This window comes from Ranitomeya variabilis, chromosome 8 (genome assembly GCF_051348905.1).
Source record: "Ranitomeya variabilis isolate aRanVar5 chromosome 8, aRanVar5.hap1, whole genome shotgun sequence".
NCBI classification, from domain to species: Eukaryota; Metazoa; Chordata; class Amphibia; order Anura; family Dendrobatidae; genus Ranitomeya; species Ranitomeya variabilis.
In genome coordinates, this window is record NC_135239.1 from 156,478,293 (window position 1) to 156,494,043 (window position 15,751).

Consider the following 15,751-nt stretch of genomic DNA (forward strand, 5'->3'; position numbering starts at 1 on the left):
TGATGGCCACTCGTTTTTCTTTACTTAGCTGCTTTTTTCTTGCCATAATACAAATTCTAACAGTTTATTCAGTAGGTCTATCTGCTGTGTATCCACCAGACTTCTGCACAACACAACTGATGGTCCCAACACCATTTATAAGGCAAGAAATCCCACTTATTAAACCTGACAGGGCACACCTGTGAAGTGAAAACCATTCCCTGTGACTACCTCTTGAAGCTCATCAAGAGAATGCCAAGAGTGTGCAAAGCAGTCATCAAAGCAAAAGGTGGCTACTTTGAAGAACCTAGAATATAAGACATAATTTCAGTTGTTTCACACTTTTTTGTTAAGTATATAATTCCACATGTGTTAATTCATAGTTTTGATGCCTTCAGTGTGAATGTGCAATTTTCATAGTCATGAAAATACAGAAAAATCTTTAAATGAGAAGGTGTGTCCAAACTTTTGGTCTGTACTGTATGTTTGTTACTCGAATGAATATTGCAGGTGCTTGAGCGCCATGCACGAATCCTCGCCACACATGTTTCACGGTTGTTAGACAGCCAATAAACAGGTGGGGATTGCCTGCCATACACGGTAATGCTCGGTAATGCTGTAGCCATGTTGGCTACTGGCATTACTTTGATTGACCGGCCGCATCGTGTCATCAGGTCTTCTATAAGACCCAGTGACATGATGTCCGGCTCACTGTCCTATGGAGGCAGTTCAGGGAGAGTTGATTTAGGAGGCATAGCTTAGATTAGAGCAGGCATATAGGCAGTGCTTACTTGAACTTGTATAACGCTGCTGCACCATTAAAACAAAAGTCCTTTTCAGGGCTACATATTTTAATTTCTCTAGTAAAACCGCTGTTACCTGCATTCAGTGTACAGATAGCTGGTGGAGGAGGGATAGTTTTGGATTAGAGGCATATAGGCAGGGTTTATTGCCTTACAGTCCTTCTAAAGATATACTGCTGCGGAATCCTACAAACAAAAGTCCTTTTCAAGGCTACATATTTTCTTTTCCCTACTAATACTGGAAAGTTTACATTCATATATTATATGCTTAATTTAAAATGTGCAAGGTGTGCGGTAAGGGATGGGGAAGTGAAAAAAAGAGAGACGAACAAGTACACGAATGCCAGATCACCTTAAAAAATATAAATTTATTTGTAGGGATAAATAGCACACCAGAGCAGTACACAAAACATGAAAATTAATTAAAAAGACTATAAGCCAAAGCAATAATGCACATACAGTAGGTGAGAGAATATAATAAGACTAAGACCTAACCTCATTAGCCAAGCAAATGTGAATAACACACAATGTGTCCATAGGTCATAAAAATAGGCAATATATCAATATACAAAAAACTGCAATAATCCGAATGTTTGAGTTACTAAAGATATTCTATCTATAGCTGCAGAGGAACATAATAGTGATCAAGGCTAAATGAACCAAGTACCTGAATAGATATATAATGCAAAAAGAGAAATAGCTTACCAGATGATAGAGGTCAAATTTATACCTTTGGATAAGGCAAACGATAGGATTGAAGACCCTATGCATATCGCCACACCTGTTTTTGCTTCCTCAGGGGTTAGAACATATCTTTAGCCTTATACATTCCGATTATTATTGTAGTTTTATTATATTCTCTAACCTATGTCCATTATTGTTTTGCTTATATCCTTTGTAATTGTTTTTAATGTGTTGTGTATTGTTCTGGTTTGCTATTTATCTATACAAATGAATTGATATTTTTATAAGGTGATCGCCTGGCATGTGCATATGTCTTTTCTCTTTTTTGTTTGATCAGTTACTTAATTATGCGATTATCATAGGACATACTATTAGGTGGTGCCCTCATACTTATCGTCATTAAGGGACAGGGAAGTGGATGTACTCCTGATGGTGCACATAGAGGCCAAGGCCTTGGGCCATGTGAAACTTTGCCTGGTGTAGTTGCAGCGCCCCCACTGCCGCAGGGCCGAGGGGTACCCGGTACCGGGCCTCTGAGTCTCTGTTCTGGGGTTGTCACGGTGGCTAGACCCGGTCCGTGACCCTGCTGAGGGGCGTACAATAAATGTGGAGATATGGGGATGATGTTATGGTGCAGTGCAGGTCGCAGTAAATAACGAGGACACCAGGTTGCAGTCTCTTTACCTCTTTACTGAAGGCTTCAGGATCCTCAGTCCGGAATACGGTTAACCAGGCTGCGCAAGTCCGGCCGGTCCGATGGCACCTCCAGAGTTCCCTTTGCAGGTGGAAATCTGTGCCTACCTTCTAGCGCTTGTGTGTTGTGGTCCTCCCCTGCTGTGCTTACGGGATAGTCCCCACAACTGTTGTGTCTGTTTCTGAAGTTCCCTCACAACTCGATTATGATGTTCTGCTTCGTCCCCCAGATGATATGGCTAGGACGCACCCGTATGACGGGTAGGCTCGGAGCTCTTCCTGGACTCTAGTGTCGCCCTTCTCCTGTTGTTGCCCCCTGTGTCTTCATAGGTGATTTGTGTGAGACAGCCCGCCTATAGCTGACTGCCCTGCCGTAGGTTTGAAGTTAGGCCTGGAGCTCTATACTTCCTCGGCGTTCCGGCCACCGGCTGCGCGCCTCAGTAGGATGTTGCCTCGTCTTACAGCACGACTCCTACTGGTGTTTCTCCTTGTTGCGTTGATCTCGTTTCTCACTCAGCACAATAAACCTCGCTTCTTGTCCTTTCTTAGGGTACCGCCGCGATCAGGTGCAGGCGCGGTACCGTACTCTCAGTTCGCTAGGCCTCTGTCAGGATCCCACCCCTGACAGGGACCCCCCTGAGTCTCTCCCCGCAACACCCTCTGCCACAGGATGTTGCCTGTTCGATTCCCAGTCAGCTTCTGTCTAACTTCCTGCCTAACCCCCAGTTTTACCAGATTGTGAGGAGTGGCCTAATACATAGCACCCTTAGCTCCCCCTGGAGGCCAGACTGTGAAGTGTATTGGTGTCTGTGATACCTGGTCAGGTGAACTCCTTCAGTGCCATCAGACGTACCATAGCCCCCCTTAGCGGCGGAGCATCAGTACTGCAACGACCAGGACTCTGGGGCGCTGCACTCCCCCCCGGTTAAATCCAGTACTCCTGGACTGGGAAGAAAACAACAATACATGTCAGCAAAAAGACATACAATTTTGAAATGCAATAACAATAAGCAATTTTGAACAGAGCTTCCCTTTATGGGAGGTGAGGACACTTGAACGTTACAAACATAGTTAAATACTTTAAATAACATACTATAAATAACTTTTCTTACCCAACCGGGTATTCTACTAAGTGCAAATTTTTGAACAATAATTTAACGTTGCCTTTAAGGACGTACACGCTGAATCCACAAAAGACCTTCTTATAAAACACTATAAGACTCTTCAACTTTTTCTTCATTTTCCATCTTTACATCTGCAGGACCGCCTGTCTACTTGCCCAGGCCTACCGCCTCTCGTTCTATTACAGGACCGCCCCTTTCTGCCCGGGCCTACTGCCTTTCTGCTGCTATACACAGTATAGAACTTATCTTCCATCTCTCAGTTCAGGATCACCGAGCCATCTCTGTATGGCTCCTAGGAGGACTCACTGATTAACCCCGTCTGGGTTCACTTCCTGTCCTCATTCTTCTAGCAACATCATTAAACATCTCTCACAATTAACTAGCTCACTACATATAACCTTTTTATACGTAAGCATTATTAATACTTTCTTTTAAAGCATCATCATTCTTTAAGTGCTATCGATGAACGTCCCCTTTAAGAAGGGACCAAGTCTCTATGAGGTAGTGCAACTTCTCAAGCTGCAAGTCCGTGTGCAGCAAGGACTCCGGTACTGCTTCCAGGAACAGTTTCTTCGCAAAGAGTCCTTTCTTTTATAAAACCAGTAGAGGGCACCTTTAAGAAGGTGCAAACTATTTACAAGGAGTTTGTAATCATGCAGTGTTCATGATCCAGCAGTTCTTTCAACAATGATAAAACAGGAAACAAAAACAAAAAGCAGAAGAAGGGAACCCAGGTAAACAAAGGGATCCCTTTAAGAGTTACCCTGACCGGGTCATAGCAGCAAGAGGACAAACAGTTAACTATTTACATGTTTGGAAGATTAGAACGTTTAATTGAACCACTCAGGAGGCAGCACAGGCGGAGGCAACCCCTTTGGGTATCGCCCGCCGCCTGGTACTGCGTAAGGGGGAGTGCTGTCCCATCTGGGGGTCTGCATACCCACCGTCTTCCGTTCTGGGGCAGCTGGTGCACTGACCACCTGAGAAGACGCCCCCTTGGCCACGACAGTGGTTGAGGTGACAATGTTGCAGGACGTGGTTTTGATGATGGTGTACGTCGGAGTGACCTCGGTGGTCTTGGTGATGATCATGGGCTGACCACAAGGGGGCACCTTTGCTACGGGGGTCAGCTTCACTGGCACCTCAGTCGGGGGTGTCACGAGGTTTTGCTCCTTATGGACATTCAGGGCGAACCACCCCTTTTCCCCAAAGTGCCTGGTGTAAGTAACTTCGTCCCCCAGGTAGAGATCCCGGTCTGGGTGGCCCTCTCTGAGATGAGACTCCACATCCCGCCGGTTGACAAAGACTTCGGCGTACAGGCCCGGCTCTTTTATAAAGCCCCAGCCTCTGCGGAGCTTGAAGGCGACAACGGTGCCCTGCCTGCGCGGGGCCTGGTGAGCGATGGGGTCCTTGCGGGCCCGGTCCTTGACCGCCAAGTCCTTTTGGTGGTAGGCCTCTAGCCCGGCCTGGTACGCCCTTTCCTTCTCCTCCCACTGCTGTTCCAGCTGGACCTGGTATTCCTCCCAGCTCAGGGCCTGCACCATCTCCCCTTCCCGTGTCTTCTCTCCGGGGAACCCCATGAGGTTGGGTCCTAGGTTCACCAAGCGGCACACTGTACGCTCCGCATGGACCTCACTCAGCGGGGTAATCGGTGGAATCGGGGCTTTCAAGAAGTGTTCCATACCCGTTGTCTCCTCCCACGGTAACAAGCGCTGGAGTCTATGGGTCCCAGGGAGAGGGGGTGCCGCGACGGGGCCTATCAACAGACCCTCAGCCAGCGGGACAGGGTCGGCGGACTCACCAGTCGGTGCGTGCCCCTCCTCCTCAGTCGGCTCCGCTGGCGGTATGGTCAATGGGAGCGTCGGCTGGGGTTCCGGCAGCAACGCAGGGTCCAACGTTAGAAGGTCCTCCGCTGGCGCCTCCGTCCACAGCTGGAGGAGTTGTTCGATCAGGCTCTCTATCTCCATTTGCAGGAGGCCGCCCCCAATCGCGGAGAGCTGGCCGCTGGGTTCATCTGGGTGGCTGGGGGAGTCTTTGGCTTCAACCCCGCATTCCTGGTCTGAGCGACTCGTCATGGCGTCCTCCGCATGGGTCGCTTCCTGGTCTTTTTCCCGCTCCCTCCTTCGTGGGCGGTTTCGTTTTCTCTGTCTCCGCCCACCATTGAGAATCAGGAGGCGGATCTCGGCTGCTGACGGACACGTCCTCACGGTGCAGAAATATTTAGACTGGGCGGCCATTGTCTTTCGCGCTCTTCAGCTGGTCCACGCCTACTCCACGCCCCTCTTCTTCTCCTGCGCTCTCCTCAGCACTGTAATGGCGGCGGTTTTTGGCGGCAAATGGCACTGCACAGTCTTTGCAATAAGTCACAGTCCAAGCACAACAAATCACAGTTCCAAGGCACACATGACCTGATTCTTCAGGCTTAAGTACATCCTGTTCGTGACGCCAAGTTGCAGCGCCCCCACTGCCGCAGGGCTGAGGGGTACCCGGTACCGGGCCTCTGAGTCTCTGTTCTGGGGTTGTCACGGTGGCTAGACCCGGTCCGTGACCCTGCTGAGGGGCGTACAATGAATGTGGAGATATGGGGATGATGTTATGGTGCAGTGCAGGTCGCAGTAAATAACGAGGACACCAGGTTGCAGTCTCTTTACCTCTTTACTGAAGGCTTCAGGATCCTCAGTCCGGAATACGGTTAACCAGGCTGTGCAAGTCCGACCGGTCCGATGGCACCTCCAGAGTTCCCTTTGCAGGTGGAAATCTGTGCCTACCTTCTAGCGCTTGTGTGTTGTGGTCCTCCCCTGCTGTGCTTACGGGATAGTCCCCACAATTGTTGTGTCTGTTTCTGAAGTTCCCTCACAACTCGATTATGATGTTCTGCTTCGTCCCCCAGATGATATGGCTAGGACGCACCCGTATGACGGGTAGGCTCGGAGCTCTTCCTGGACTCTGGTGTCGCCCTTCTCCTGTTGTTGCCCCCTGTGTCTTCATAGGTGATTTGTGTGAGACAGCCCGCCTATAGCTGACTGCCCTGCCGTAGGTTTGAAGTTAGGCCTGGAGCTCTATACTTCCTCGGCGTTCCGGCCACCGACTGCGCGCCTCAGTAGGATGTTGCCTCGTCTTACAGCACGACTCCTACTGGTGTTTCTCCTTGTTGCGTTGATCTCGTTTCTCACTCAGCACAATAAACCTCGCTTCTTGTCCTTTCTTAGGGTACCGCCGCGATCAGGTGCAGGCGCGGTCCCGTAACGTTCTCTCAGTTCGCTAGGCCTCTGTCAGGATCCCACCCCTGACAGGGACCCCCCTGAGTCTCTCCCCGCAACACCCTCTGCCACAGGATGTTGCCTGTTCGATTCCCAATCAGCTTCTGTCTAACTTCCTGCCTAACCCCCAGTTTTACCAGATTGTGAGGAGTGGACTAATACATAGCACCCTTAGCTCCCCCTGGAGGCCAGACTGTGAAGTGTATTGGTGTCTGTGATACCTGGTCAGGTGAACTCCTTCAGTGCCATCAGACGTACCATAGCCCCCCTTAGCGGCGGAGCATCAGTACTGCAACGACCAGGACTCTGGGGCGCTGCATAGGAGCACAACAACATACTCATCCACGAGGCCGTTGCTGAACAATTAGTTCCGAAATTTCCATCTGACAATGCTGGCTGTAGAGATCATAGTTCCTTGGGCAACCAAGGAGGAGAGACAAGGGAGACACACACCAGGTCCAACATAGGCAGGGAAACACTAGCAAAGGTCTGGGATAATTTCATTAGACCCTCACAATGACCAGGCCCTGAGGCATGGGCTGGTTTTGGAATATGATGAAGGAGTTCCTAACCGACCATACCAGCGTCCTCCTTGATTCCTCTGTGCCATACAACTATTGGGTATCCAAGCTGGACACGTGGCATGAACTATTCCTCTTCACCTTGGAGATGCTTGCCTGCCCTGCCACTAGTGTTTTGTCAGAGTGGGTTTTTAGTGCTGGGGGGGGCATGATTCCTAAAACTGAGGACAGGCTGACTGTTATAGAAATGAACAAGGCCTGGATGGATTAGAATTGAACCAGACTTCTCAACCTCACTGGATGACAGCAGAGGAACATAAAGCCAATTCAAATGTTCCTTTTTTTCTGGTGTATTCCTACCACCCCTTCCCATTCAAAAAAGGGTATACGGTTCATGATTTCTTCTTTTTCTTGTCCTCCTCCTCCACCATCCTCCAAGATATCAACAGAATCATCATATTCCCTCACTCGTAATTTTTAGAAGGTCATCAGGCAGCCCTCACTGTTGTGGATTCTGTTTGCGGGCTCCCTCTGGTGGTTACTGCTGGTACTGGGTAACTTTGGTGGGTTGCGGCCTTTGGTTTCCATCTGTCCATCAGAAGCTGGGTGTTTCCTATTTTACCTGGTCTCTCTGTCATTTCCCTTGCCGGCTAGCAATGTGTTCAGATGTGCTCTGTTTGGTTCCTGCCTACCTGCTCCCAGATCTTTCAGGATAAGCTAAGTGCTGATTTTCAGTTGTTTGTTTTTTTTTGTCCAGCTTGCTTAGAATGTCTCTTTGTTAGCTGGTTGCTCTAGTGGACTGAGGTTCTCCCCATGTGCCATGAGTTGGCACATGGGTTCTTGTAATCTCAGGATGGTTTTTTTGATTAGGGTTTTTTGCTGACCGCTCAGTCCCCTTTTGTGTCATTCTGCTTTCTAGTTTTCAGCGGGCCTCTATTTGCTAAAGCTATATACATCATCTCTATGTATGTGCCTTCCTCTCATTTCACCGTCAATACATGTGGGGGGCAACTATATCTTTGGGGTTAATTCCTCTGGAGGCAAGTGAGGTCTTTGTTTTCTCTGCAGTACTAGTTAGCTCTTAGGCTGGTGCGTGGCGTCTAGAACCAACGTAGGCACGCTCCCTGGCTATCTCTAGTTGCGTTTGTCAGGCGTAGGGCAGCGGTCAGCCCAGGTTCCATCACCCTAGAGCTCGTCCGATATTTATTATACTTTGCTTATCCTGTGCTATCCCTAGCCATTGGGGATTCATGACACCTCACTCATAATTTTTAGATGGTCATCATGCGGCCCTCACTTCAAATTTTTAGAGGGTCATAATGCTGTCCTCGCTCCAAATTTTTAGAGGGTCATCGTGTGTCCCTCGCTCCCAATTTTTTGAGGGTTATCATGTGGCCCTCAGTAATAATTTTTAGAAGGTGAACAGGTGGCCCTTGCTCATAATTTTTAGAGGGTGAGCAGGTGGCTCTCACTTGTAATTTTTAGAGGATGATCAGACGGCCCTCGCTCCAGATTTTTAGAGGGTCATCATGTGACTCTGGTTCTTAATTTTTCCAGGGATTGTATGATGCCTTCCTTCATAATTATTACCGGATGTATATGAGGCCTACCTATACAATTCTCTTACATATATATGTACACCCTCAGGGTTAAATGTTTTTCAGTCCTTGCACTTAGTGCATAGGCTTTACCAGTCTAGGAATCTCACTCCTTAAAAATTAGCAAAAAATGTTTTCTGGGGCCCTCCTCTACATGTCTTCCAGGGTGAATTACAATCCCTCCTAATTTTTGGCAGCACTTGCACTTAGTGCATATGCTTTATGAGTCTAGAATTCCAGATAAGCAAAACCCCTGGGGGTACAAGAATCCAATCAATCTAAGTAGTGGTAAGCAGGATTAGATAGAGATAAAATATAAATTTAATATTCAAGATTAAAATATGGGTAGCCAATACCTCGCAGTGATATATACAGACATTACAGTGATCAAGAGAACCAGTGCTCAATTAAAAAATTGTTGGATCTTACTGTGGCACCCCAGGAGTCCAGGTACCACAGTGGTATTGCCTGCCTCTCGGGGAGGGTGATGCCATGCCTGGAATCGAGGGGATCCCTTTAACAGGTAACATGTACATTCAACACTTTCTGACTCCAGGCCAGAAAGGGCAGCTCTAGACCCGGTTTCAGGGGAGCTTCCCTAGATATATATTCTGGCTGGAGAAGGAGTTAGAGAAAGAGACTAGTCTGTAGAGAGTGTGAGGGGAGAAGGAGCAACGCAGAAGTGAGGAGCTTGAGGGGAGCTGCAACTGAGCTCCCTCCAAGCTGAAGCGCAGGAACCGGACATCGGGAGTCTGAGGCTGTGTGGGACTGTATGCCCCACAGCAGAAATCGGAGGGCAGGAGATTTCAAGTTTCATGTCCACAACTACACCCGAAGGCACAGCAGCATATAGAGCCCGGAGTCGATGCAAGTAGGGACACCTGTAAAAAGGCTCTCATGGCCTGCCATGCGGGTACTGTCCTACTTATAGGAACGACAGAGAGAGGACCTTGTGTGAAGCCTCAGGCAGCAAGGGACGCACACTTCAGTGCAGTAAGGAAGGCTTTAACCCCCACCTGACTAAGGGGACTCCAAATCGCTTCCAGGCTGTCCGGATCCCAAGATAACCTGTAACCTGTGTCTTGGACCGTGAATGCATCAGTAAAAAGGTAAAGAGACCGCAAAACCTGTGTTTTGCAATTCCTTTCTGCACCCTAACATCCATCATCCTTTACCAACTATACCGGGAGCCCTGGGGACTAAGCTTTACCTGTGAGAAGCCATTCCAACTCTGCTGCAATTCCATCAGCCCCAGTGGACCCCCTTCTAAGCAGCGTCAGTCATCCCTGACCGAATACCACAGGTGGCGTCACGAATATTTTCCATTTTTCACAAAACTTCCCCTTTAAAGACCTTCCCTTTAACTTGGACGGCCAGGGCCACAGACCGGGTCACTGCCACCGTGACTGCCTCTTTAATGACCACCGGATCCGGCCCAAGTACCCCAAGGCCCAAGCGGGCGCTCCATTACCTTTAGAAGTTTTTGTTCAGCAAAAACATAATGCAGGAGAGAGAAAGGGAAATAAAATCAGACAGGTAAAACTACATTCCCTGTCATACCCAATGCAATATCTCCCATCCGGACAAGGACAGTGACCAAGTGTGACCTATCCCTCTAAAAAAAATGTCCTCGTACAAACTCTCCCTCTGCATTTTATCACCCTGTAGTGGGGTACTCCGCAGGGGAGATGAATGTACTGTATATAAAAGGAATAGACTATGAAGGTTCTTGCTGATGTCAGATCACATATTGTGCATATAATCATTTTGTTTGATCTTATCCATATATTCATTAAAAAAAAATCCGTTTGAAAATGGCGCTGGCCGCTATATACTGTAGCTTGGGAGCCCAGTTAGTAACATGTATGCAGTGAATAAGGACATCAATCAGAAACGGGTCTCCGGTTACTAATGTTTGCAGATTTTAATGGACTTTAAATACAGAGAAATTTTATACTGGATCCTTTACTGGATTTATACAATTTTTTAGGATTCTTATGGGGATCAGGTGACAGTAAAACATTTCTACCCTCCCAGATCTTTATAAAAAATACACTTTGTGCTCTCATCACTTAATTTTGGGTGTGTACAGGAAATTTGAATACATAAATGAAGGAGTCCACCCAAGTCTCTATGCTCATTACTAGAGATGAGCAATATTATTCGGAAAACGTTTTTTCTTTAATAACTTAATGTGTGTACTTTACGGCAGACAATAAGGGCGCTGAAACCATCTACAACGTCATTGTCATGTCCCACGACTTGAGAAATCATTTAATGTTTGCATTGTTTGTGTTCCATCCTTTCTTTCTAGGCAGAAGTTTGCCTTTCCCTTTATTTTGTCCCAACTCTCTCACTGTAGTCCTGTGATGTATGTTTGTTCACGCCCTTATTCTCCATTTTGTCATCATCCCCATATCTGTATGCATCCTATTACATGTCCTCTGTTGAATATTCCTTTTTACCTGCTGCTTTCATCATAATACAAGAATTTCAGTTAAAGCAATCCTCTTTTCCTGGAGTCTTCTTACATGAGATCGTGGCTGAGTTAAGCTATCTGATAAATCGGTATGAACGTGAGTACAGGTCAATACGGAAGCGCCCAAAAGAATAGGTCTATCCAGGCACCACTGCGTTCTACATACCCATGAGTCAGAATAGTAAAAAGGAATATCCTGCCTTCAGAGACAGTAACTCAAGGTCTGTGCTGAACCTCAGTGGAAAAGGACATTTCCCAGATACACAGTAACCCAGTTCCCAGCCAGACCCCAGCGTGCATAGAAGCACACACTGCAGATAAACAGTGAGAAGTATAACCCTCATCATCCACTCTTCCTGCCTGCAAGCAAATCATGTCTGAAGCGAGGTATACAATGTCCCTACCAGACTTACAAACACAGGAAAGAGACCTAGATCCCCATCCACCAGCTAGTGAAAGAGGAAAACGTACAGTTAAACCTACATGGAAAGTCATGGAGAATTTAGAGACTGAAAAATGTGTTGTATATAGTGATGTGTCTTCACTATGGGAGAAAGTGCTGAGTCACATAGACACTGTATCAAGGCCTGCTTCTCATGAGTTACCACTTGAGGGAGCCCTAGAACAATTATGCACAGCATACCAAAGGTATATGGAGAAGACTGACCAATACATTACTCTCCTGAAGAAACTGAATCTGCCAGAGACTTTAAAAGAATTGCAAAGTTTCCAGCAGCTTAATTCTGAAAGGGACTGCACCGTACGTGACATTAAAACCAAGATAGAGGCTAAAATTGCACGGACACCAGATGCATCATCTCGCTCATCCAAATCGTCTAAGCACTCAAAACGCTCATCTAGGTCAAGTTCATCAAAATATTCCACTCTCAGCCAGCAGCTTATAAGGGCACGTGCTAAGGTAGAAACGTCTAAGATACAAGCAGCCTTTGCGCAAAGGAGAGCAGATATGGACGCAGCCACAGCACAAAAGAGAGCAGAAATGGATGCAGCCACAGCACAAAAGAGAGCAGAAATGGATGCAGCCACAGCACAAAAGAGAGCAGAAATGGATGCGGATGCAGCACGCAAGGAAGCTCTGGAGAAGGAATGTGAGCACGCAACAGCCATGGCGGAGTTAAGGATCCTGGAGCGAGCTATCAGTGGGAGTCAAAGAGACAGCATCAGTTTGTGTGAAGTGGAGGTGGAGGACCCTATTGAACGCACAAGAGACTACGTGCTAAGCCAAAATGGCGAACCGCAGATCATCACTAACACTTCTGGTGGCGTTCATGCTTCTCCAGGACACCAGGATGCCGATCCACTTACAGAACCCTACACTCAAGGTCAGTACAATGCTCCCAAACTTGAACTTCCTTCGTATTCCAGTATGCGCCAAGACCCTGCATCTCATCAAACTCCACAGGCTATTATCTACACGCAACCCAATATACCGGCAGGTCATTATACTCTTGACAACCGCACAGTGCCAGCTCCGCATGTAGCAGAGACTATACCCACCAAACCGGTTGCTGGACTAAATGCATATGCCACTCCATACTTACCCACGTTTCAAGTCCAAGACGTCTCCACTCCTATGTACAACACCGCTCAGCCCACATTCGTGCATCCTAAGTCAGAAAGAACAGACATGTCCGACTTCGCAAGGTACATGATTCGCCGCGAACTTACTAAAACCGGTCTCACAAGGTTTGACGACCAACCTGAAAATTACAGAGGTTGGAAAAATGCCTTTAGAACCGTAGCTAGTGACCTCGGCATCACTGCTGCCGAAGAGCTGGACCTGCTAATCAGATGGCTAGGACCACAATCCACCGAGCGTGTCAAGAGACTCAGGTCTGTACATATCAGTAATCCAAGGGCTGGTCTCATGGCTGCATGGGAAAGACTAGAGAAAAACTTTGGCAGTCCAGAAGCCATAGAGGACGCACTGTTCAAGCGATTACAGAGTTTTCCAAAGATATCAAGCAAGGACAGTTCAAAGTTCCTAGAGCTCAGTGACTTGCTGTTAGAGCTCCAGCTGGCCAAGGCAGACACCCACCTACCTGGCCTCAGCTACCTGGACACTGCTCGTGGAGTAAATCCCATTATCTCCAAGCTACCGTACAACGTGCAAGAAAGGTGGACTACACTAGGGTCAAAATACAAGAAAGACCATCAAGTGTCATTTCCTCCATTCTCCTACTTCTGTGAGTTTATAAAAGACGTGGCAGAGCGCAAGAACGACCCAAGCTTTTCTTACCAAGAATCCAGTGGCCCAGCTTCACCTCCTTCTAAATACGTGAGCGCACGCTCGAATGATAGAAACCGCAGGGGTCCAGTGTCAGTGAAGAAGACGGATATTCTTCCCTTACCAACATCACCCCCAGACAAGAGTAACAAAGGTGAAAAGATAGAGAACCCAAATCGTGAGTGTCCCATCCACAAGAAGCCACATCCCTTAAAAAAGTGCATCGGCTTCAGGAAGAAACCGCTCCAAGAACGCAAGGAGCTTCTAAAGAAGTTCGGGGTATGCTACAGATGTTGTGCTTCTACCGAACACCTTGCTAAAGACTGTAAAACTACAATTAAGTGCATGGAGTGTGACAGTGAGGACCACGTACAAGCACTCCACCCATTCCGTCCTGACTCTACACTTACTCCTTCCCCCACCACGAGCCATGGCGGGGAGGACGCAGCTCAAACTGCAAGCCATACCACAATATCTTCTTCATGCACAGAAGTCTGCGGAGAAGACCTCTGGGACAAGTCCTGTGCGAAGATTTGCCTGGTGAACGTATATCCCAACGGTCACCCAGAGAAAGCCGTGAAGGTGTACGTCCTTCTGGATGATCAGAGCAACCGATCACTTGCAAGGTCAGAACTCTTTGATATGTTTAACTTAAAGGGAAATGCCTACCCTTACACCTTAGGTACCTGCAGTGGTGTTACAGAGGTTTATGGGAGAAGGGCCAGTGGTCTTACAGCGACATCTCTCGAGAACACCGTCGAGATACCGTTACCTACACTGGTCGAGTACAACCAGATTCCATCCAATCGAGAAGAGATCCCAACGCCAGAGGCTGCTCTTCATCACCAACATCTCAAGGGGATAGCAAACAAGATACCAGCCCTCAACAACAGTGCAGATATCCTGATTCTGCTAGGCAGAGACATCCTCCGGCTGCACAAGGTGCGTCAGCAAATTAATGGACCACACGATGCACCATTTGCCCAACGCTTAGATCTAGGCTGGGTAATCATAGGCAATGTTTGCATACACAAGATGAAGAGACCTAACAACATCTCCTCTTACAAGACACACATTTTGTCAAATGGTCGCAGCACCCATATCCAACCATGCCCACATCACTACTGGGTGAAAGAGAAAGTGAGCAACACCAAGTGGCAACAGGAATCCTTCAACAACATGAACACACTCCAGTCCTGGGAAGAAAACCTCGGGTCATCAGTGTTCGATTCCACAAGTAATGACAACAAGTTGGCACCCACAAGGGAAGATAAAGAATTTATAAAGGTTATGGATAAAGAATTTGTTCAAGACGACTCCAACAGTTGGGTAGCTCCTTTACCCTTTCGTTTCCCAAGAGTGAGGTTGCCGAACAACCTGCAGCAAGCAACTGCAAGGTTCTCATCCTTAAAGCGTACCCTAAAGAGGAAACCAGAGATGGAGAAGCATTTCATTGACTTTATGCAGAACATCTTTGACAGAAATCATGCTGAACCTGCGCCACCACTGAGGGAGGGAGAAGAATGTTGGTATCTTCCATCCTTTGGTGTCTATCACCCTCGCAAGCCTAATCAGATCAGAGTGGTGTTTGACTCCAGTGCTCAGTTTGAAGGCCTCTCTCTCAATAACCTGCTCCTAACTGGGCCCAACCTGAACAACAGCCTCCTTGGAGTATTGATCCGCTTCAGACAAGAACCTGTTGCCATAATGGCCGACATTCAGCAGATGTTTCATTGCTTCATTGTGAAAGAAGACAACAGAAACTATCTTAGGTTCCTATGGCACAAGGACAACAACGTCAACAATCAGGTCATAGACTACCGGATGAAGGTCCATGTCTTCGGCAACAGTCCCTCACCTGCTGTGGCGATCTATGGACTGAGACGGACAGCCCAGGAAGGTGAGAGAGAGTACGGTTCCGATGCTCGGCAATTTGTAGAGAAGAACTTCTACGTGGACGATGGGCTCAAGTCCTTGCCCACAAGCGAAGACGCAATTGACCTACTCTCCAGAACACAGGAAATGCTATCCACATCAAACCTCAGACTCCACAAGATTATCTCTAACAGTCAAGAGGTAATGAACGCGTTTCCATCTGAGGACCATGCCACAAACCTAAAGGACCTCAACTTGGGTTCCGATGTTCCTCCAACACAGCGCAGCCTTGGTCTACTGTGGGATATCAAACGGGACACCTTCACTTTCCAAGTGTCACCCTATGACAAACCCTTTACCAAACGAGGAGTCCTATCTGTCATAAATAGCATCTATGATCCTCTCGGGTTTGTAGCACCCATCACTATTCAAGGCAAGATACTGTTAAGACAGCTTACGGCCGAGAACACGGATTGGGACACCCCGC